Source organism: Gavia stellata, chromosome 1 (assembly GCF_030936135.1).
Source record: "Gavia stellata isolate bGavSte3 chromosome 1, bGavSte3.hap2, whole genome shotgun sequence".
NCBI classification, from domain to species: Eukaryota; Metazoa; Chordata; class Aves; order Gaviiformes; family Gaviidae; genus Gavia; species Gavia stellata.
The window spans coordinates 126,851,240-126,873,663 of NC_082594.1; positions in this window are offsets into that span (position 1 = coordinate 126,851,240).

Below are 22,424 nucleotides of genomic sequence, written 5' to 3' on the forward strand. Positions count from 1 at the left end.
CTTCTGCACTGCATGCAACCATGTCATAAACTGCTATTGATACGTTGATTCAGCCCCGTCTTACAACTACATAGGTTTCCAGGCACTGTAATTCCTATAGGATAGTCTTCCAGAATTTAATCCTTTGATGAGTAGGGTCATCTTCCGATTTCCAGCTAACATTTATTACACGGTTGGTGCCCACAATTTGCTCTTTGCGGCAACACCGGCCTGAAGTCTAAATGATTTTTTTGACCTCTCCAAATTATTTCAACACCTTTTCCCTGTGTATTTAAATCCACTTCATAAACATTAATAAAATAGCTTTAGAATATTTCTGTAGGGCACAAAAACCCAAGTATCTACTCCTATAAGCCCTAAGAGATTCTGTACTGATACAGAAATGGAGCAGAAGTTTTTGTTGCTCAGAGCCAAAGCAAGGGATGGTTTCAGAATCAGACAGGGGATCCAGGTGTTCCAATACGCTTTTGAATATAGATGTACTCCCCAGCAATCTGGTGAAATACACTTATAGAGCTTATAATGTACTTATAGAGCTTAAAATAGTCCACTTCCTGTTTTCACAAAACCCTCTTTCATTGAAAGCTTGTCTCAGGGATCGCCGTTGAAAGATGTCAGCTTTAACTATTTTTTCTGTCATGCCTGAAGTGGGCATAATTCACGCTCAGGCTCATTTTACAACTCCTTTCCAATGCCAGAAAAACGCTTTAAAATAACTGAGAATCGAGCCCTATAACTTTAGAATTGACCTAATAGACTCCTGACATAATATCCACAGAATTAGCAGCATTACACTAGGGAAGAATCTGGCCAAGAATGTGCATACAGACAAGAACAGTTTGTAAAGGGCAAAAGAAAACAAACCCCGACACAATGCTCGCAACCACAAACAGGTCGGATCCTCAGGGGATACAGCTAGGAATAAATTGGTTGCAATAAGTACAGGAATATTTTCTTCCCGTGCCCAAAAAGTATGACGTTTTCTTAGTATTGAGCCTTTTCTTCCCTTTTTTGAACCCCTCAGATCCCTCATTTTTTATTCTTTTAGCAGGGCTATACCTTTTTCACTTGCATTTGACACAAATCGGTTAAAATAGCCCAACCAATCCTGATCAAAATAATCTCAGGATCTCTACGGACATCAATCACTTACGTGAAACAAAAATGAATAAAAAAAGTTCAGTGCAACCTAAAATTTCACTATGCGTCTGCACTTGCTGCTGTTACACGGAGACTGACCTGACGCTCGCATTAAGGTCAGGAGAGGAAAGGGAAAAAGCTTTCACTGTGTACATCCAAAGTTGGGGGAAGAGAGAGGAGGAGAGAGACAGAAACACTGTGCAGAAGCCAGAGATGTTCCAGAGCGCACTGTGACAGGAAAATACTCAATAAGAATTCCTCCAGCCAAAACCAGATCTTAAATAGATCCATTGTCTTCCAGCCTGAAGCCCTTAAAAAGGCTCGAAATTAAAGTCTGTGCTGTGGGCACCCGGTCGTTCTTTCCTTTCATCAGGATTTGCAGGTTTTAATACAATCTGTCGTGAGGAAAAACAGTGGAGCTGTACAGTCCAGAGAGGTAACAAAAGCGAAAGGCAGGCGAGAGTTACATAACTGGCTTTTTACATAAATATTACATGGAGAGATATTTTGCTTTTCAGAGAGGAAAAAAGATTAAAAAAAAAAAGAGCACAAAACCATGCCAGAGAATTCAATCCAACCTCCCCTACTCCTCATCCCTCTTTCGCTTTGTAACATGTATCGAGTAGTTAAAGTGAGGTTTTTCTTTTCCTTTTTCCATTAAGACTAAACAAATAACCAATTCAGCCTTAAACACTTCATAATAGTTTTTCTCGTATTACCTGAAAAGTGCACCACATCATGGAAGCTGGAAGAAAGTCTTATTTTTAAATCACAAGCAAGTCTGGCTTGCTTATCTGCAGCACAGGGCAATTAGAAATGACCATGGAAGTTAAACTAACTCCTCTCTGTACAGTCTGAGAAAAGGAAAAAAAAAAAACCTGCAAGTCTCCCCATCTGTTATTTCCTTCTTTTTTTTTTACTTTTTTTTTTCCTTTTGGCTGTAGAAAAGCAAAATTATGCAAGAGCTTTTGAATGTAAAGCCTGCGTGTGCTTTTTCCCTTTTTGTCTCTGTGTACACGGTATGCGATATTGCGTAACGGAGTACAGAGTGGGCGGTTAGCATTTACTATTGATTTACACTACTCCATATAATGAATTCAGAGCTCTGAGAGAGGGACACAGACGAAGAAACGCAGAAGGATGAGATGCGGGTTTAAGGGGGGGCCACGGGAAGAGACGAGCAAAGAGTTTAGAAATAGAATTATGCCTTTCTGAACCAAACGTGCTTTTCCCAACCTTTTCATTTTTGTGCCCTTTGCTAGAAGAGTGGATGCTTAACAAACCCCACAAACCCTTCCATCCAAAAGCAAGGTTTCCCTCCCACGCCCACTGCCCAAACGCTATAAGAAACTACAGAAAAATACATATTAATGCTACCGTGGCACTTCTTGTGCTAGGTATGAAGATGCATAGGAAGCTCACACTCAGCCATGAGGGTTGTTAAAGCTACTAAGAGAAATCTTTCGGTAGTAATACTACACATCAACTTTTGACTTACTCCTCCAGGACCTACAGGCTTGTAGGAGCACTGAAATCACAGCACTATGCACAGTATGTCGTACAAAGCCCTGCCTTTTTTGAGATGGTAGGCTGACAAGGAAATATGGGAATTAGAGACTGGAAACAAGGAACACTTGTCCTATTGTGCTCACTCATTAGGCCTGCCAAAATATCCCCATTGTTCTCGATTGTACACAAGCACACACCTGGAGTCCTCAATTTAGACAAAGACAGGCCCCTAGCTCTGTAACGGGACTCATTCAGAGTCAATAAGGTGAAATTCTCTCGTTCCCATGAATGCCCGTCACATTGCTGAATTCGTTCCCTCCAAGGCAAGACACGGGTTTCCAAATTCTGCCTGCTGCCGTAGACACCGGGTCCTAGGTCCTAGGACACCAGGCTGGCCCAACACTGGACTGCTGGGCATCCATTTATTTAGTCATATTGGGCGGGGGATTTTGCTAATAATGTCAACGTGATTCTAAAGCGTGTTAACGTAGTTTCTAAACTATGAAAGACTGAAGACTGAAAGGAGGTTTATTACAAGCCACAGCAGACACCTAACCTAATATCAGAAATGAAACTGAGTATGCTGGTAACAAAAAAAAAAAAAAAAAAAAAAAGTTAAAAAAATCAACTATCAATGCTCTTTAAGCTTCTTTTGCATTATCTTTACTGGAAGACATGCATTCCCCATCTTGTTTTCTTCCAGCTCTGAGTAGTGGGCAACACACTTTTTCTTTACAGGTGTGGCATCAGGCATTTTTACAGGTCCTAAATTAGCAAAGCCAGCAAACAAAAAAACCCATGTTACAAGAAAGGTAAGGAAATCCCACAGATATGCAATGTTTCTGACTGTTCTGTTGATTTTTTCTTTTCCCCGGATCCACATCTACTAACATTAACTATGATGCTACCAGCCAGCACGTCAGGATGTTAGAAAACAGCAATTCACCACCGTCTTGCACGTGCTTATTCATTTTGTTTGCACAAAACTGGAATTGCATTGAAATGACCCAGAAAAGTTTTACACAAAAAGTCATGTGCAGCCTAACTAGTCTGATTTGCCATAAAATGAAACTGATCCTTAAAGGCAACCGTTAAGGTATTCGTAAAGAAGGACCTAGGCGTGCAATCTGGATTAAAGAGTCACTAACACAGATTGGGCCAACTCAAAACGTGCTCAGGTCCGTTTTCTTTGTTGACCGGGTGAACACTGGGGGAAAGAAATGAGACACAGAGGACAGAAACTCTACATCACTGTCATGCCATCGCTAGAAATTATGCTTCACAATCAAACTTTGAGTGACGCTATGCAAGGTGAGTGTCTCAGGAAGACCGGACCGTAGGATGAGCTTACCAAACAATGAGAACCCGCGCTCTTCTGAATAGCCTGCACGTGAAGAGGAACATATTTTTCAGCACCTTTTATACACTTAAAGCTAGCCTGGAAGTTTAGTATGTCCTCTTCTTATGGGATGCAGTGTAGAAGCTTAAAATGCGTTAGTCTTACGGGATGTTACATGAAAGGGATACAGAGAGACACTAAAGAAATACCAGCAAAGGGAAAACAAGCTCGGCTATCAGTAAGAACAGCTCCAACACCGCTATGCTTGCTTTATCATCATCCGGAGAACACAGATGTATTTAAGCACTTGTTTGCATGTTAGATTATAAGCAACTGGCTGTGGATTGTACATATCAGGTTCAACCAGAGATCTGAATCCCCTAAAAATATGGGGAGACAAATTAAGGAGTTCAGCTGTGATCTGTTTTGTACGTGAGGTGCTAACAAGTGAAGCTGACAAAACTTTCCATTATAATCAACTTGTCTTCAATCACTCAAAAATTTTGGCAACTTCACTATGTGAATTCTCTATTCTTAATGTTTACCTAATCTGAAATTTCATTAAAACTTGAATAAACAGAAGTTCATCTGTTTTGCACATAGGGAATGTGGAAAAAGAACATCCAGAGATTTAAGAGAAAGGGGAAAAAAAAAGAGAGATTAAACTATCTATAGTAAAAAGCATTAACAACTGAAAATATGACTGGACTCACAGCTTATAAAGTCAATGCTGGCTAGATTCATGTTTCAAGAAAATACTGAAGTTTTATAAGTTCTTAAAAGTCCAAGCAGCTAAGAAATCCTACCAAATACTTTACAAAGAGCATCTTGGATACATACCTAGGTCAGAAAATCCGAAGAAAACCCTTTGTGTGTGCTAACAAGCTGCCCTTTTTGTATGTAACTGTACGTTACAGTCTTTAACTTCTCTGATCTATGTTGTCCCTACAAGACAACACACCTGCAAAGTAACATTTGTCACTATGCTAGACAGCTGGGTTGGGGCTTGGGGTTTTTGGGGGTTTTTTTTGATGTTTATTTGTTTGTTCTTTTGATTAGCAAAACACATTAATAGTAGATGCCATTTGCACGTATCAAAGATTCCATAGCTGCATATTTGCAGAAAAACAATGTCACTTCTCAGTAAAGACTGTATCATAAGGGAGAGACTAAGGTTATAAACAAGTTATTACTCGAGGATTTCATGATTTTGCATGTAAGCTTAATGTTTCTCAATACGGTTTCTGTCTTTTTAATGACTGTAGGAGGAGATAAGCACAGTGCTAGGTTGCCGTGGGCTTTTAATGACAAAATGAATAATAAAAAAATATTAAAATGATAGAGACAAAAAATAAATACATTAGAGATGCTTGCCAACTCTTCTTGCTAGTTAAAGAATCAGTAAACCTTTTGCAGACCTCCTGCAACATGATTTTCCTGGCAGTGAAAGTAACTCACAACAAATACGCTTTTCTTGGCAATTTACCTTTATTTTTCTCCTACCGACTTCTCCTTCGCATGAACCTTTTGGACTCCCCCATTTTGGAACGACCATGACGCAGCAGAAATTACTAAACTGTCCCCACCCCTCAACCAACCTATTAAACATGTGTAACGGCGTCATTTCCTAATGGTTCTTACAGACTGACATCTTTCCAAGACTGTTTTAGTCAAAATGAATGGCAGTAAAACTGGCAAAGACTCAGAAAGCAAAGTCCAGGGAGACTAGCAAAGAACTCGGAGTCAGAAAAAAAGGTCTCTGGATACTTTTGCCATGTCTGCCAGAACCAAAAGAATTGAGGCTATGTCAGTGTTTCCATAATAAACCTCAGTTTTCAAGACTATAACTCAGCTGCAATGATCCGATCCAAACTGAAATCAACACATGCAAGGTTTTAGATCAAGAGCAAATTTTTTTTTTTTTAATGTATTTCCCCTACTGAAACTACAATCTATTGTTTAGAATTTAATCCGGTAAGGAATTATTAATTTATCAGAATTAGGGAGAGAAAGCAGCAGGGAAGCAGAAAACAAAATTCAGAATTCACAGTGAATGCTTTCTGGGATAGCATAACTTCCCTTCCAGATATTCCCTATGCGATTTTGAAAAGACCATATTTCTATAGTAATTGGGGGCTCAGTATAATCCCTGTCCAGCAAACCTTCATATTTGTTTTGGTCCCTAAACGCAAAATCTTATTTTGAAGCAAGTGTGGCTATTGTAATACGCAGCAGACGTGGAAGATGCTTGGAGGGGCTCAGAAGAATTTACTGGAAAGGCCAGTTAATTTTTGAAGTCCCATAATTTATCATATTCATTCACCTTACACCTCCCAAATATCATTCTTACACTACACAGGTTTCATCCCGTGGGAGTCCGAGTAACTCCGGGCTATTCAGACAACAGGCAGCTCGCCCATCCGAGGAATCCCCGAACTGCAGAGGACAAGGTATCCCCGGGAGGCATGGGACAGCCATGCCCGGAGCTGAGCGCATCCTCCAGCCCAGAGGTGAGAGCTGCTGCCGCTGCCACGGACACCATGAGCAGCAGCACCCGAATGAAGGCTGCAGGTCCCTGGTTTCATAGAACTTTTCCACTAGATCAAGGACCAGGGAAAGTGCCAACGCCTCCTATATCAACCTGAGATTTCCCCATAGCTTCTTCTTGTTCATATACTTATGAAAGGGGGTTGCAGAGAGGTGGGTGTTGGCCTCTTCTCCCAAGTGACAAGTGATAGGACAAGAGGAAATGGCCTCAAGTTGTGCCAGAGGAGGTTTAGGCTGGATATTAGGAAAAATTTCTTTACTGAGAGAGTGGTGAGACACTGGAATAAACTGCCCAGGGAAGTGGTAGAGTCACCATCACCGGAGGTGTTCAAGGAACATGCGGATGAGGCATTGTGGGACATGGTTTAGTGGGCATGGTGGTGTTGGGTTGGTGGTTGGACTTGATGATCTTACAGGTCTTTTCCAACCTTAGTGATTCTGTGATTCTGTATGACATCAGACTTCTCTTTGTGTTTAATTCAGGTATCTCAATAGATGTAGTAAAAAATAAGCACCTTCACAGGGTCCTTCATGTGACTCCAAGATCAAATTTTTAGAAAGCACCTTAGCTTAGACTAGATATTTTAAGAAAACTACCGTTACATGAGCTAAATGCAACAGCAAGGCTTCCACCACTTGACATTTTAACTTTCTGACTTTGGTTACGTTTTGTCATATCGAGTACCACTGGTCTGAGTATGAATATATACACGCTGGGGTTTACCTTTCTTCTGCTTTGCTGTGACTTCCTCAGAATATGGAAACTTGGCAATACTCATCAGCTAATGGCATATTTTGAAAACAATTAAATAAATTAAAAACAAGTGAATTGCTTGTAACACAATGCAGAACATCAGCAATAGTATTTCCTACTGGTATTTCTTCATTTTTCCCCAAGACTGTCAGAGCACTTTGCAAAAAGTGATATACTCTTATTGAACACCTCGGTCCATGAGTAGTTCCAATGAAACCATGAGACCCATTAACAAAACAAGGTATTATTCAATTACCCAACGCTGTGCCGTAATTGTTATCAATTCTACTCACAAATGGGGAAATAAGTACATAGACTTTAAACAATTTGTGGAAAAGCTCATTCTCAGCCAGGGGCCAAGCTGGAAAGAGAATGCCAGACTCTTCGGCTGCTAGCCTCTTGCTGTAAACACCTCAATACTACCTGTATTATACACAGAAAAATAAAACACAGTATTGACAATTTTCCGGCCTGTTCCAGCAATCTTGATTTATCTGAACACCCTCATCAAAATGGTAGAGAATAAGAAAAATTTGACTTTTCAAGCCCCTCTGAATAGCTGCAATGTTTTCTTTATATCTAGTTAAGATTCGGACCTTTTTGACTTTAACTGCCTATATTACAGCTATGGATTAGCCAAAGCTATATTGCTACAACAGAGAGAAAGCTGACTGTTCAAACAGGCATCAGAGATTTGCAAACAGAAAGGCACACACACTCACAACATTATTTCTGAAAGTTAACTTTGCCGTGAACTGAAATGTTCTTCCCAATTCTCTACCACCCAAGTTCACCTGGAGGGACCGTAGGACCTGAAGCAAAGACAATCTGTTGTGCAGCAGAAGCAGCAAGTTGACAAACACAGCGCGTGAGGCTTATTGTAAAATAAAAACTAGAGGTTGCACTTGCTCAGACTGTGGGTCGGGATTTGTATTTTATTTACCTATTTTAAGGTAAAATGACAAACGTTATGCTTTGTTTCCATCCTCTGACTTCAACCCCAGAAGGAACTACACAATGACTTGTATTAAGCAAATGATCAGAGATAGTAAATCTTCTGTCATAATTGCTGCTCATATTGGAAAGAAGTTTTCTTACCTTTTCACAATGTTTGCTGAGAGCCAACAGTGTCATCCCCTCAGTCATTTCAGTGTCAGCTACTCTTTTCTTATACAGACCGCAAGTAATAATGAAACTGTGCTGATCTGCTTGCTTTCACTCTATATAGTGTCTATATTTATAGGCTTATGCTTCTATTTGAATCTATATTTATCTGCTTTATCTGCCTACAGTGCATCTGTTTCTCATACACACAGACATATATACATACGCACGCATGCATGCACACAAATATACAGACATATACAAACACACATACGGGCATACCCAAGAATATGCATACTTACAGTAGGCTTCTGTTCAACAGTAAGATTGGTATAAATATAAACATATGCGGTATATACAATATAAATGAAGACACATGCACAAAGAAAATCATAAACAATTCCATGAACATGCCTTGCTGGCTTTAGGAAGGTTTATTATTCAGCGGGCTGCCTAGTCAAGAGGATTGTATACATTTAGTTTCCTTTACGTTACTCTGCTGCAGTAGCTTTGCAAGCAGGAGCAATTGTGCTGTTATTTTGCCCGGAGTTTTTTCTGCGTAAGCTTCCTTGGCACAGTTGTGAAATCACTGCCATCCTGTCCGTAGCCTGATTCCCTGTTGGTACCACCAGTAGTTTCCCTCAAGCTAGTCATTAAAAGGCCGGAGTCCAGCCACCCTGCACCGGTTCAGGAGACCATCCCCTAGAGGGAAAGAACAAGGTGCAACTCCAGATCCAGGTCAATCTGGCAATTTTAAGACCAAACATCCCCTAGGCCTTCAGAATAAACGATGTTTTCCCAAACTACCAGAGGATAAACAGGGGTGTTCACCTTCACATGAGCAGAAAGCACCATGCCATACTTCCAAGCGTTCTGCCCCGTCACTCGGATCAGCCCTAGGTCTGCCTCAACCTTTCTTCTCGCGAGCTTGGCTTCTGGTAAGTCTATCAGAACTGCCAGAGGAGACGACGGAACGGAAGCCTGTGGCATTGAGGTCTCTATGGTGCTGTAACGTGATGATGCCTGCATTAGGCCAGGCACGTAAACACATCATAGCATGTCTCCACTGGTCGATCTTAATTCAGCACTTGATCCGTTCACATCCTACCGTTCTAAAGGGGTGTTGGAGGAGGAGGTTCCACCAGGTAAGAGCAAAGCTAAGCAACAAAGTCCCTGGGGATTTCCTTCTGTGTCCCACACTGCAGAAGCTATATTTTGGATTCCCAGTTGCTCATAAGGCAGTGAAAATGAACTGCTGAGTCAACACAGGACTTCTGGGCTCTTCTGAAAGGAGCAGGAATCCCTAAGCCAAAAGGGACATTTAGGATATATATATATCCTGGATATCTATATCCTGCATATATAGGCTAAAGAAATAAGATACACAGAACCCAACGGGCAACAAGAGCAGCTGAAAAAGACAGCCTTACCCATAATCTTTTTGAAAACCTGAAAAACCTCAAATACAGCCAAACAACATATCTTGGCATTTTATGGGAGTAAAAAAACTATACTCAAGTCTAAAAAAAGTCTATTCTGAAATCCAGGTAATAAATGTATTAACAAGTAACTTAATGGACAAACAAACTATTAGGGTATATTTAAAAAACCCTAAGAAGTTCTAAAATATCCTGTAACTCAAAATCAGGGAGAAAAAAACACCTTATGAAGACTTTTTATGTCAAGATTGTGTTGGATAACTAAACCAGAAATAAGAATTCCTAAATAAAAGACTTCTGGATAATTCTTTCATTCACTTGATCACACCGAGGAACTACTCCTGTAGTAATATGATGCTTATCTGGTATTAGATGGTCCATTTGAAAGAGTTTTCAGAAAATCTACAGGCATTTAACTATAATATGTATATACTTTCCATGCAGACAGATTTTCTACATATCTTAATTTAATTTCTTTTTGGTTTTAATATTCCCTTTGCTTGATCATTATACTGAACTGCAGCTACTGAACAAAACTCCGTTCATGCTTTCCTCACTGTTAAAGTTACCCCTTACCTGCTGATAGCTGACACAACCATTTTAAAATTTAAAAAATATAATTCCATCCTCTTAACTTACTACTTTCTTTTTAACTGCTCAGCACAACTTACGTAGTAACACGGGATCCACACTACTTGAAAAGTTTTGCCATCTAGAAATAAAATATTGAAAGAGGGAAGAGAAAGGATTTTCGGTTAACTTCTGCGTTATCTGAGCACTGTCAATCTGGTAGGGTCTGTTATGAAAATACTACCATACTGCTAAAAATGACCGGTTTGTGATAACTGCAATGACTCTGCATTTATGTTCTCTTTCACAGTGATCATTTAGCAACCAGTCCATTCATTTTTTTTCTCAGCAGGGTATTTTATAGTTTTAGTGTGTTTAAGAGCATTTCGAAATTGAAAAACATCATTTAATTATTCAGGTGGCAACAGATTGATTACAGACTATAGTTTCTCTTTGAGGGTGCCCTACAATGTACCTTCATACATATAAGAAACTATTTAAGCATTTCTTTGATGCACAAATGTACAAACTCCTACCTCATTTGTTCGGCATTCTTTGAAATTCTTTAGGTAGAACATAAAAGGAATCTGTTTAATGCAAACTCTCTCCTTTCTTATGATAAAGAGAGTGAATATTACCGGAGTTCAAGAAATGCATCCTTTTCTCTGTATACAATGCACTGAAAAAATCTAGGCTGGGACAAACGTCTAATACGTCTTATATTGCTTGAAGGAGAACAGCTATGTTAATACATAAATACCTCTCAATTCTTGGCACATTGTCTGCCAATATATCTTAATATCTGACATACATCTATCCCTCCTTAGGAATCCTTCTATTAGATTTTCTAACTGCTATCTATGATCTTAAACATACTATATTATTTCTTGGAGAAGATTTAATGGTATGTTAAAATTCAAATTAGATAAAGTAACCCTCTACTTCCAAATAAATTAAAATATAAAAACTTAAGCCCTATCCTTGCCTCAACAAAAAAGTCACGTCATTTTATGTTGATGCAACTGTATGGGTTTGTAACTCAATCTTGTATTAGTATAACAATATCCATGCATGAAGTTGATCTAGTATAATTACTTCAGTAAAAACATCAATCCTTTCAAATAGAACAATTATATTAATATAAAATCTATGCCCATACTAGGCATTAGTAGATGTCTGAGACCTCCTAAGACAAAATGGTAAAGAGCAACTGTCCATTTCAATGGTCACAGTTCCCAATTAAACTCAACAAAGCTGAAACTGCCCCAAATGTATCAGACTTACAGCAAGTAAACCACACGGGCCATGCACTAACGTGTAGACTCAGAATTTCAGAGACCAACAATGAACATTTAAAGATTAGAAGAAAATATTTGTCCAATTTATCAACAGCTAAACAGTAATGAGAAATCACAAAAGGAAATTCTTTTGTCGGGTTTAGTGGGACCAAGTCGAAGAATGACAGGGACATTGTAAACCAAACAAGTCTGTTTAGCAGCTCTTCTTAGAACAGGTTGAAATCTCATCAGCAACAACAGACCAGTGCTGCTTCCTAGCAGACAGAAACTTAAGCTGCAGATATACAAGGACAACTTGGCACCATTATAATTTCTCCACGCGGCAGAAGCTTTCATATGGCCAACAACACTTAAAATCTAGAAACAGGGTAGGCAGTACGCTTTCGGAAATATGCCATTCCACCACTATCTCAACTATTTTACCCATAACCGTAACAGAAGACTAAAAGTGTGACTTAGAAAAGCTGTAACAGAAACAATAGAGCTGTACTAAAATTTGAATGCTGCAGGAATGCCTAGCTTAGCACAATGCATAGTTTTTCTTTCTTTTTTCTTTTTTAAAGCACCTCCAAGTAGTATGGATGACTTAAGAACAAAATACACTCTTGAAACTGAGGTATCAACAGATGAATTTTAAACCATTTTAAACCATTTGCATTCCCAAATGGCAATGCGCTAGGGCTTGAGCACCGAGTTTGATACATCTTTTCAGGAACTCCTAGTTCTTTATAACCCTCAAATACTCTGTGATTCTCTGAACACAGAAAAGAGCCTTATTCCTCCTTGGAAGCCAGCAGAAACACGTTCTTGAGAAAAAGAGAAAAAATTAAGAAGAGAAAAAAGTGTTTAACTCTGTAGATCATCTTGACGAAAACAATGAATTACCTCAACAAATAAAATGCCGGCAAAAACCTAAGGAACTGACTATCTTAATCCTATCACTATTAAACTGATCATCCCACCTTTCCTGGAGAACTGTTGCAAATCACTTGACTCCATACACAATGAAAGAAAAGTATTCTCCTCCCTGCAGTAAGCACTGAATAGATACTGAGTAAGAATTTTGTAGATAATTATCTCGGGAAGTTACCTTGAAGGCTCGGGGGGAACCTAAGCAATGTGTATAAATACGTGATGTCGGGCAGTAAAGAAGACCGAGCCAGGCTGTCCTCTGTGTTATCCCGTGAAAGGACAACAGAGAAATTCCATTTAAACATGAGAAAACAATTTTGATGGTGGGGGTACTCAAACACCAGAATGGTTGCTCAGAAAGACTGTGGAGTCTCCATCCTTGGAGATACTCGAAACCTAACTCGACAGTGCAGTGAGCAACCTGCTCTAGGTGATGCTGCTTTGAGCTGGAGGATTAGACTAGACAATCTCCATTGACCTCTTCTGACCTCAATGATTCTGTGAAATTTTCTTTTCAGATATGAATTTAGGAGCTACACCAAAACGTAGTAAAATACCTTCCTGTGCATGGCTTTATTTGACTTGGTCCTGCTTAGAAATATAAAGCTTGTCTCCAGGCTGTATAAGATTAAAAGAAAAGACCGTAGAAGTATCAGTATGCTTTTATAACGCCTTCCGGAGCAGCAAAAGGCACATCCTTTATCATGTACTTTGTTTATCATACCTGCTGGAGACTGATAAGAGACTCAGGTCACCATAATCTATACACTATCAGATCTCCCAATCTCTGCATGACACCTTGCTTTAGAAATCAAATCTTCCTTCTGCGTCTCAACAAAGCCTGAAGAGTATTTCATCCATCTGACGTAAGTATGTCCAAGAAAGAAGTAATGATCTTCTGTACACATTCCACCAGATGTATTTTTCTAGGCTAACAGACACTTCTGAAATTCTAACGTATGAATGAACCAATCTGACCCAACCGATTTACATCTTTAATACTAATCTGCAAGCTCTCTTACCTACCCTAAATTAAATTTCCAAAAGGTATGATTATTTACAAGCCAAGATAAAATAGTGATATAATTCCTAAGACTCTTAAGTCTTTCTTTCCATTATTTCTCTTTTCGGTACATATAAGAACTAGAAAGAGTCACAGGAATTGCAGCACAAAGAGAGATGAAGCAATAATCATTCCACTGAGGTTTCAAAGTCAGAAAAACACAGGCAGATACTAACCACCCCAACTAGAAAACCTAAATCTGGAGAGCCCCAATTGGATCCATGTAGAGCTACCTATATTCTTAAGAATTAAAAGCAGTCAAACACGCCAAAGCAATGAAGAGAAATACAGCAAAGGCCAGTTTCCTCTCTCAGTCATGACCTCTAGTCCTCTGATCTCCTCAGAAGTATGGTGAAAAGCACTAAATGGTAAATATAATAACAGAGTCAGAACCCTTTGGCTTTTCTACTGGTCTAAAAGATGCTAATTTAAAAAGGCAGTGTTCTCAGGCATATCAATCTTTGCCAGTTTTTACTAGAGCACAGTGCTACTGAATTTTCAGCTGCTCAGAATTAAAATTAATTTACCTTCTCGAGATTTCTGAAAATATCTACAAGTGAGAGTCTTTTCAGATGTGATTGCTAAAGATGTGATATGCTCTACAACAATTGATTAGAAGAAAAGCTTGAACAGCAGTGTAATTTAAAAAGACTTTTCATTGTTACTGTCCAGTTCTATTTTAAGAAGAATTTGCACTTGGACTGTCCATCTTCTACTCTCAACTCAGAACCTTTGAATTCCTTACATGGCCAGGAGTTCATACTTTTACAAGGACTACTTTTGAAGGTTTAGAAAATCATTAATAAAGGGTTCAATAAACGCTTATCAGCTGTTATAAAGGACCAAGTGGAACAAGCCAATTGATGTTTATAATAACCTATAGATAGATCTGTGATGTGCTTACAAAATGCGTAATACATATTACCCATCTCAAAAATGTTCTTAGAATATTGACAAATCATATATCAGCTTTTATGAATTGTTTATGAAGTGTGCCATCAATGTTAGTGTAGCTGGATAAACAACGCAAGAAGAACTTGCAAGGAGGCTATTTACAGCCCCTGTAAACACACATAATACTTCATTGTGCAAAGACTTGAGTAATAGTCTACTGTTTTCACAAGGATTAATCCTTCTCATTCCTCAGCTGGTGATAGAAATCTTATCTCCCCCTCCTGCATAGTACCTGTAGGTATCCCAAACACCCAGGAAAACAGAGCAAACTGCACCCACAATGACATATGGACCATCAACTCCCACAGCATCAGCAGGGAGCCGTATGGCTTCAGATTTTCAAAACCTTGTAGGAAATTCCATCCCGAAGGAACACCAGGGAGTATATATGTAGGGGGAATTTGTGAATCACCTTAAGGAACTTAACCAATGAATGGATTACTGCTACGAATGCATGCAAGTTTTACCTATGTAACAATTATAATATTGACAGTATTTCTCTCTTTACCTTTGTATTATTATGCATTCTGCTGTTAAATCAGTAAAAATCCTTTAATGTCAGTCAAATGACCTCACTTTTCACTTAAAGCAGAATGTGGTCCTGAATGTCACAGCAGTGAGAACATAACAAAATGGAAATCTCTTGTGAGAAGGCATTGCAGAATTTCATGGCACATTAATTAATCTTTTCTGATTGCAGTAAGGCTTTCACTTCATTGACACATGCTAAATAGCACAGACAACTACCAGTCCTTACTGTCTGTTTTTTCAAAAGAAGTTTCCTTGGGACAACAAACGCCCATCCAAGAAGTTATATACTGTCAGGGAAGTTCGCTGGAAGAAAAGAAACACACTAGCTATTACCTACCGAAAAATATAAAGAATGAGGCTTGTACCTCTAACTATGTAATTTTACCAACATTAAGACTAGAGTGTAACTTCAGTGACTCCATTCCTGGTTCACGTTTCTGCATGAATCATAGTTCTGCTTTAACAGCAGTATCGTATATTGACTGGTTTCAGTAGAAAGCATCAAGATTATAATGCACCAACAAGAAGTCTACGATTGCAGATCTATGACGAGAACAGGATTGTCCAATTTCTGTTATTTAGCCCCTAATTCTATTATTTTAGGTAGCCAAGTGAACTATGCTACCTGAAATTCAAGCACAACTTCCTATCTAACACCACTGACCGAACCAGCGTGCTGCAGCTCCACAGGTTTTCCCAGAAGCACAACTACAAAGCACAATTCTGCAGTGCGACGGTTACGCACCAGAAAATACGGATAACATATCCGGTTTGGGAAACATTGTCAGGTGAATACATTGCCCCATGTCAGCTCTGACCACGTCAGAGTAGCACATCAGAAACACATTATGGTTCTGATGGGAGAGTAAGTGAATAGAGAAACATATTACATTGAGTACAGGAAAAATCTAAGGGCATCGTAGAAAAGCTGGAGAGAGTGATTATATAGGCTCAGGGGGATACCAGCAATTATGAAAAGGACATTGCCAGCCACAACTGAAAAGCAAAGAACAAAGCCAACAATATGGTATTAATCACATGCCCTGTCCGCGTATGATGCCAAACTATTCAAAGCACAGATTGTTCTTTATTCACCTCACTTTATATTGCTGAATGAATATAGCATTTATGAAAATGAGAGATTAAAAACGTTGATATTAAGCAACCTTTGGGCCAAATCCTGCTTATCTTATTGATGCAAGTAGTTCCACTGATTTTAACAGATGTAATTACTATTGACTTCAATAGAGCTACTCACAGAGTTAGGAGGCAGGATGTGGCTCATTGCATAACCAAGCTTCCCTTACCACCATGAATGGTGCCAACTCATCATTTCTGACACAACCCTCCCTGCTTTTCCGGTAATGGATCCCTTGAGCAGAAACAACTGCATGCACCAAATTCTGTGACATTTTTGATGTGAGCACAGTAATAACTTGAATGAAATGGCCGATTTTACTTTTACTCACCTCTTCAGAAGCAATAGACGCAACCCTCTGACACAGAGAACTTCACAGCACGGTTTTATTGTTCATTTCCTCCAATTCCTTCTGAATGAAACATCTGGGTGGGGCTGGAATTAAACTTCTGCAAGGACTGCCTATCCTCTGCTGATTATAGTATATCTGAAAAGGATAATACAAACTAAACTGATTTACAGTAAGTCTCCCGGGTACAGGAAGAGATTGTTTCCAGCAACAGGTTTCAAGCACTGGATAGCCCTTCTGAAGGAGATTAGACTCATCCCATTCTCCCTACTTTCAGATTTAAATGCAGAGTCTCATTTATGACCACACCTATTTTCTTCTGCAGTATCCCTTAGGACCATGCTGGAACGGAGGAGATTTGAAGGACAAAAAGAGAGAATGCAACAAACAACAGGAGGGAGAAAAGAGAAGGGCATCACCCTGGTTTTTTGACAGCTTAAGAGTGATACTAAGGATGCTGCCTTTTAGGGGCTCAGTCCTTGTTCTTCAGTCATACGGCTTCAAAACCTCAGAGGTAGGGGCTGTTAAACGTGCAAGATGGCATGACGCGCATGCAAAGCAGAGGAAGGCAGAAGTTTGGAACTCTTTTTTTAACAACTTACAATCGAAGAGGCAGGAAACGAGTGCTTTATAGCAGTTAAACCCATTGGAATACACTATAAGCCAAGAACGTCTGTCTCCAATCCCAACCTTCCACAATCCACTTGCTACAGCATATTCTGAATGGCTATTTATGGCAGGGAACAATTCTAATCTCTTTCTTATTTCATTATAAAATTTAAGTTATCTCCATCAGTCTTAAATTCCTTTGCGGGCAGCTGAGATAAGAACCAGTCTGAAGATGTTCTGCTGCACTGGTTCTTACTCCTCTCGGTGAGAGGTTATTCACTGCCCTCTCAAATTCCTCACTGGCTCCTGAATGCAGTTATAGATTCAAAGCTGACACAGATCTATATATTTAAGGACATAGATTTCAGACACTTAAAAACCAAAAGTGATCTTTTCTTGCAGAGCAAATCTTCGCATGTAGGACATGATGAAATTCTTCCTCGTTTTGTAGAAATAATACAACTAGGCTTAGATCCTGTTATAATCAGGCTTAGATCCTGTTATGTGCACATTTTTTAAACGATTATTATCTCAAGCACACAGAAAAATGGTTAATATTTCAGATTTTAAAATACAGTGGAGCCTCAATTATCCAAATTCAGTGAACCCAGTCAAGGTTTTGCCCCTCGTCATTTATTAATTAAATGGTAAATTGCTTCTATTACTAATTATTTCCACAGATCCATGGGCATTTTGGTTACTGGTAAACGCGATTATCAAGCTCTATTCAGTGTTCTTCCCATGTTCTTCAGATAATTGAGATTCTGATGTACTCTGAAAACCATTTAAAGCATTTTTTACAATGTATTACTGGGAGAGCTTCCAGGTCTTGTAGGTCCTCTGGGGTAGAGGCATCCCCAAGATTGTGGGAGGCAGCACTCTTGACAAGCCAAAAGACAGGAAAGTGTGTCAGCCAATACGTAAAACAAAAGCAAAACTATTTCTTGAGCACAATCTGACAATTTCTAATCCCACCAGTATATTAGTTTGAATGAGTGACTGACTGTCTGAATAGGATGCTCGCAAAGTCAGACACTAAGTTACATTTGCTCTTTCTTGTGGCTGGTCTCTATTCAAGGGAAGAGAAGTTTAGCTGAAGAATCCTTTAGATGCGAGGGATCCTACAAAGGAGAAACGGTTCCAACACGAGCAAAACGGACCAGACTTAAAAAGACTATCTGAGAGATTTTTAAGGCTAGAGGTACAGAACTGTACACAGGCCGGAAGGATGCATCATCTGTGAGTGTAACCATGAGAACTCTATCTTTGTAAAAAAGAATAGGACGTAAGTTGATAAAATTCAGGTACCGAGTTCAGCAAAGAGCTGCCTCAACAGACAAAGTCTGTTGTCACTTTGAGCAGAGTATCTAAACAGATAGCCAGGTGAAACGTGTAAGCACTTCAGTACAAAACCTAAAGTCTATGGACTAAGATAAGAGAAGCACAACGCTATTTTTCAAAGGGAAGACTTATCTAAGACACAACTTCAGCAGCTGGAGAAGATCTTGTAGCGATACTAGGGCGCGTTTCATAATAATCACAGAGTAGAACGCGCAGGTGAGGGACTGCTGCTGTCAATTAAAGCAGATCTAAATAAAATGAATAAATGAAAATTAAAAAGTACCTTAAAATCTCCCTGGTTTTTAATTCCAGGCCTAAAAAGAAAGAGAATGGTGTTAGACTCATACTATGCAACATCCTACCAAAATGCTGACAGGGACTATGAAATGCAGAATGGAAGACTTGAGAGGCAGCAGCTAGTCAGAAAACCTACGGAAGAAGGAGCAACTTCGCTTCAGTGCTAAGATCACTAAACCTACCTTAGTATGTGCGTATTAAAGAACCCCCTTCTAATAATGAACATAATGCACATAAATTTAGTTCTCTATAGGACTGAAAAAATAACGACAAAATCCACTGCAGCAGTATGTAATTTCAGGAAAAAAAAAGCTATTTAAAATAAGGAACATAGGAAAAAGAAATTAAAAAGAAGCAGCTGAGGGTAAAATGCTTTAAGATGCTACTGTTAGAAGATATGTTATCAGAGATTCTCGTCTCTTACAAGTAACGGGAAAGCCTTACCTTAAAATAGCTGTAATAATCCTGACCCCCAGTTGTCTGCCTCAATCATTTTGAGGAACATCTCAGCAGTTTGTCTGGCAGACACAGCAAATTACAGCCTAAGGTACTAAAGAAAACCCTTAACAGTTCTGATTTACCTGAATATGCTAGGTTATAAACTGTCATAATTTGGTTGCCACTTTAGATGAAAATCCTTTGCAAGAGGGCAAAAACCTCCAGGAGAAAAGCACGATACGGTTCTTTTAGATGCAGGAACCTTTAAAGTTGTCCTGAAGTAATTAATTTCTACTCATTATTCAGAACTCGCAAAACAAATGCATAACCACATGTGAAAAAAGAAAATAATAGGATTTTTAAAAAGTAAGCCAAGTGAAGGGATTTACTAGAAGTAAAATAAACCATCCAAAAAGAGGAAGTCATATGTAACTGCAGGAAGCAGAGAAAGGTGTACGTTTTGATTATTTTTTTTTAAGAAAGTAAATGTAGAATAATGCAGGCCCATGAAAGTGTTGAGGAACGACTTTTTAAAGCCATAAATAACCTTTCTAAACACCCTACACAGAATCTGTTTCTGCCAACAGATGAGGTCTAAAAAAAGTGTTCAAAGAACAAAATCTCCAAATGAATTCTTTGTACTTGACTTCACTATGGAGAAGTTTAAAAAGGTTTGTAAGTGAAACCCCCTCTCTGGAAGGTCAAGCCTGAGAAAATGTAAAATGGAAAGAATAAATGGTTCCCATCTAACAGTTATAACGAAACTACAGACATGAAAGAGCTTAACTAATAACTCTTGCACCTAACCAGGGTGGGCAACAAAAGAATAGAACGTGATTCAATGGCAAGAGTAAAAAAAGGCTTTAGGAAGTCCCACATAAGTCAGTTGGTCTATATTCTATGCCATAGAAACTGGTAGAAAATATAATAAATAATAACAGACATTTGGGTAGATGGAACAGGAAATATTCAGCATGAGTTTTTTGCAGAGGGAAATTTTGATTCACAAATCTACCAGAGTTCTCTGCAGGAGTCAATGGGCATATGTGTGAGACAGTTAAGTAGTACTAGTCGCTAAAAAAAAAAAAAAAGATTAATACCCACTCCAAAGACTCTAAAGGAAAGTTATCATGACATAAGAGGAAAGAGACTAAATATTCATACAACACAACAGGATTTAATTTAGCTATTACTACACAGGAAAGACAGCGTGGAAACCTTGCGGATATAGCTATGAAAGCACCAGCTCAATACTCAGCATTGATCATAAATGGGGAAAAAAAAAAAAGTTGGGAATTATTAAGAAATAACTAGAAAATAAAACTAAAAACATAATTACATCCTTCTAATAAATCCATAGTAGACTCACATACTGAATACTACATGTAGTTTTGAACTCTCAATGCAACAGAGGACACGAGCAGCCTAAAAAGATGCAGAAAAGGGCACAAAAATGTTCAAAGCACAGAATAACTTCTGTGCAAGGAGACATTAAAACCAGTTGGATTCTTTGCCCTGGAAAATAAACAATTGAGAAAAATATAAAGGAGTTTTATAAAATCATAACAAACAAGGACAAGATGAACTGTTTAATAATTGCTCTCTATTTCTCATTACATATTTCCAGGAAGCATCCAAAGAAGTTATCAAGCACCAGGTTTAAAGCAAACAAAAGGAAGTACGTTTTCACACAATACGTAATTAAATCGTGGAATTCACTTGCACAGGATGTTTTCGATGTCAAAAGCAAAAAAGGTTTCAAAAAGCAATCGGACAAAATCAGAAAAGAAAGCTTGGGCTTTAACAGCCCCTCTACCAGGGCTATTAAACAGTGATGCAAAAGCAGAAAACATTACCCCACGCTAAGAAATGGGAGGGCTCGTCTACACGTTTCTGAAGAACAGAATGAACCAATCTGACATGTCTATCAGATGGCGACTAAGCTTCAACGTAGCTAACACATAGATCACAGAGATTCTGGCTTTAAAATGAATTTATGGAGCACATGGATTATGGCTGCAACCGAAAATTTACTACTCCCCTGTCAACCTACTGGATGTTGATTAATACCCTTCCCCAGGTACAACCATAGTTAAAGTGTATGTTAAGGACAAAGAGTTAAGAGTGAAACAGAGAAATGTTTGGAGAACAAGGTGTTCTTTCAGGAGACTTGTGATACACAGATAGAGCAGGTTTTCCTAACTGGCTGAGATTCCAGTCAGTGATATACATTCCCGAGATGAAAACCAGCTACCTTCTGTAGCTACCAGTGATGATACCCCTTTTGGTTCTAAGGGGTGTTCAACATTCACACTATGGAGCGATTTCTGTGGGAGCTGCAGTTGGTCTATTGTGCATGCTACACTCAAAAACGCCGTTTAAAAACGAAGTAAAAACATTAAGGTCACACAGCAAAGCACGCTAAAGTATGAAAATATCAAACTGAAGTCTGTCACAACAGCTGTAGTGTTACAATACAATCTTCCATGTCACGATTGTGTATTTGGTGTTCTGTATAATGGATAGCATCCAGGAAATGAGACTAATTCAAATACTCTTTTTTTATCCTCTCTGTTCAGTGTGTGGCCCCAAGCCTTGTTTACTGAGTGGCATCCAAGTCTTGCATGAAATAGGATGGTTTTTTGTTTCTGGCTTTTCTGTGGTACTCATCACTATAGTGTCTGAATATCTCGACAGCCTTGGTGAATTAATCCTCACAATGTACCCTCAGATGTCTGGAATGATTTTAATTCCTCATTGAAGAAAACTATGAGAGAAATGATGTGACTTTTTCGTGGCCACACAGGAAGACACTACCAAAGACAGGAAGACAATTTAGACTTGTTCCTTCTAAGGGGTGCCAAGCATCTCCTAGACTCATCCTACAGAAGGAGCACTCCGAGGATTCGTGCTCTTCCAGCAGACCTGCAGTTCATCCGTAGCATGAACATTCTCCAGCAGGGGTGGGATACCATGGACAGGGACCTCCTTCCCACCACGCCGTATATCTAACCTCGTGAACCGGGAAAAGCGGCTCCAAGGATTCATCGCTGCAAGATTTGCAGATACTCTTGGAGAGACTGTATACCTGG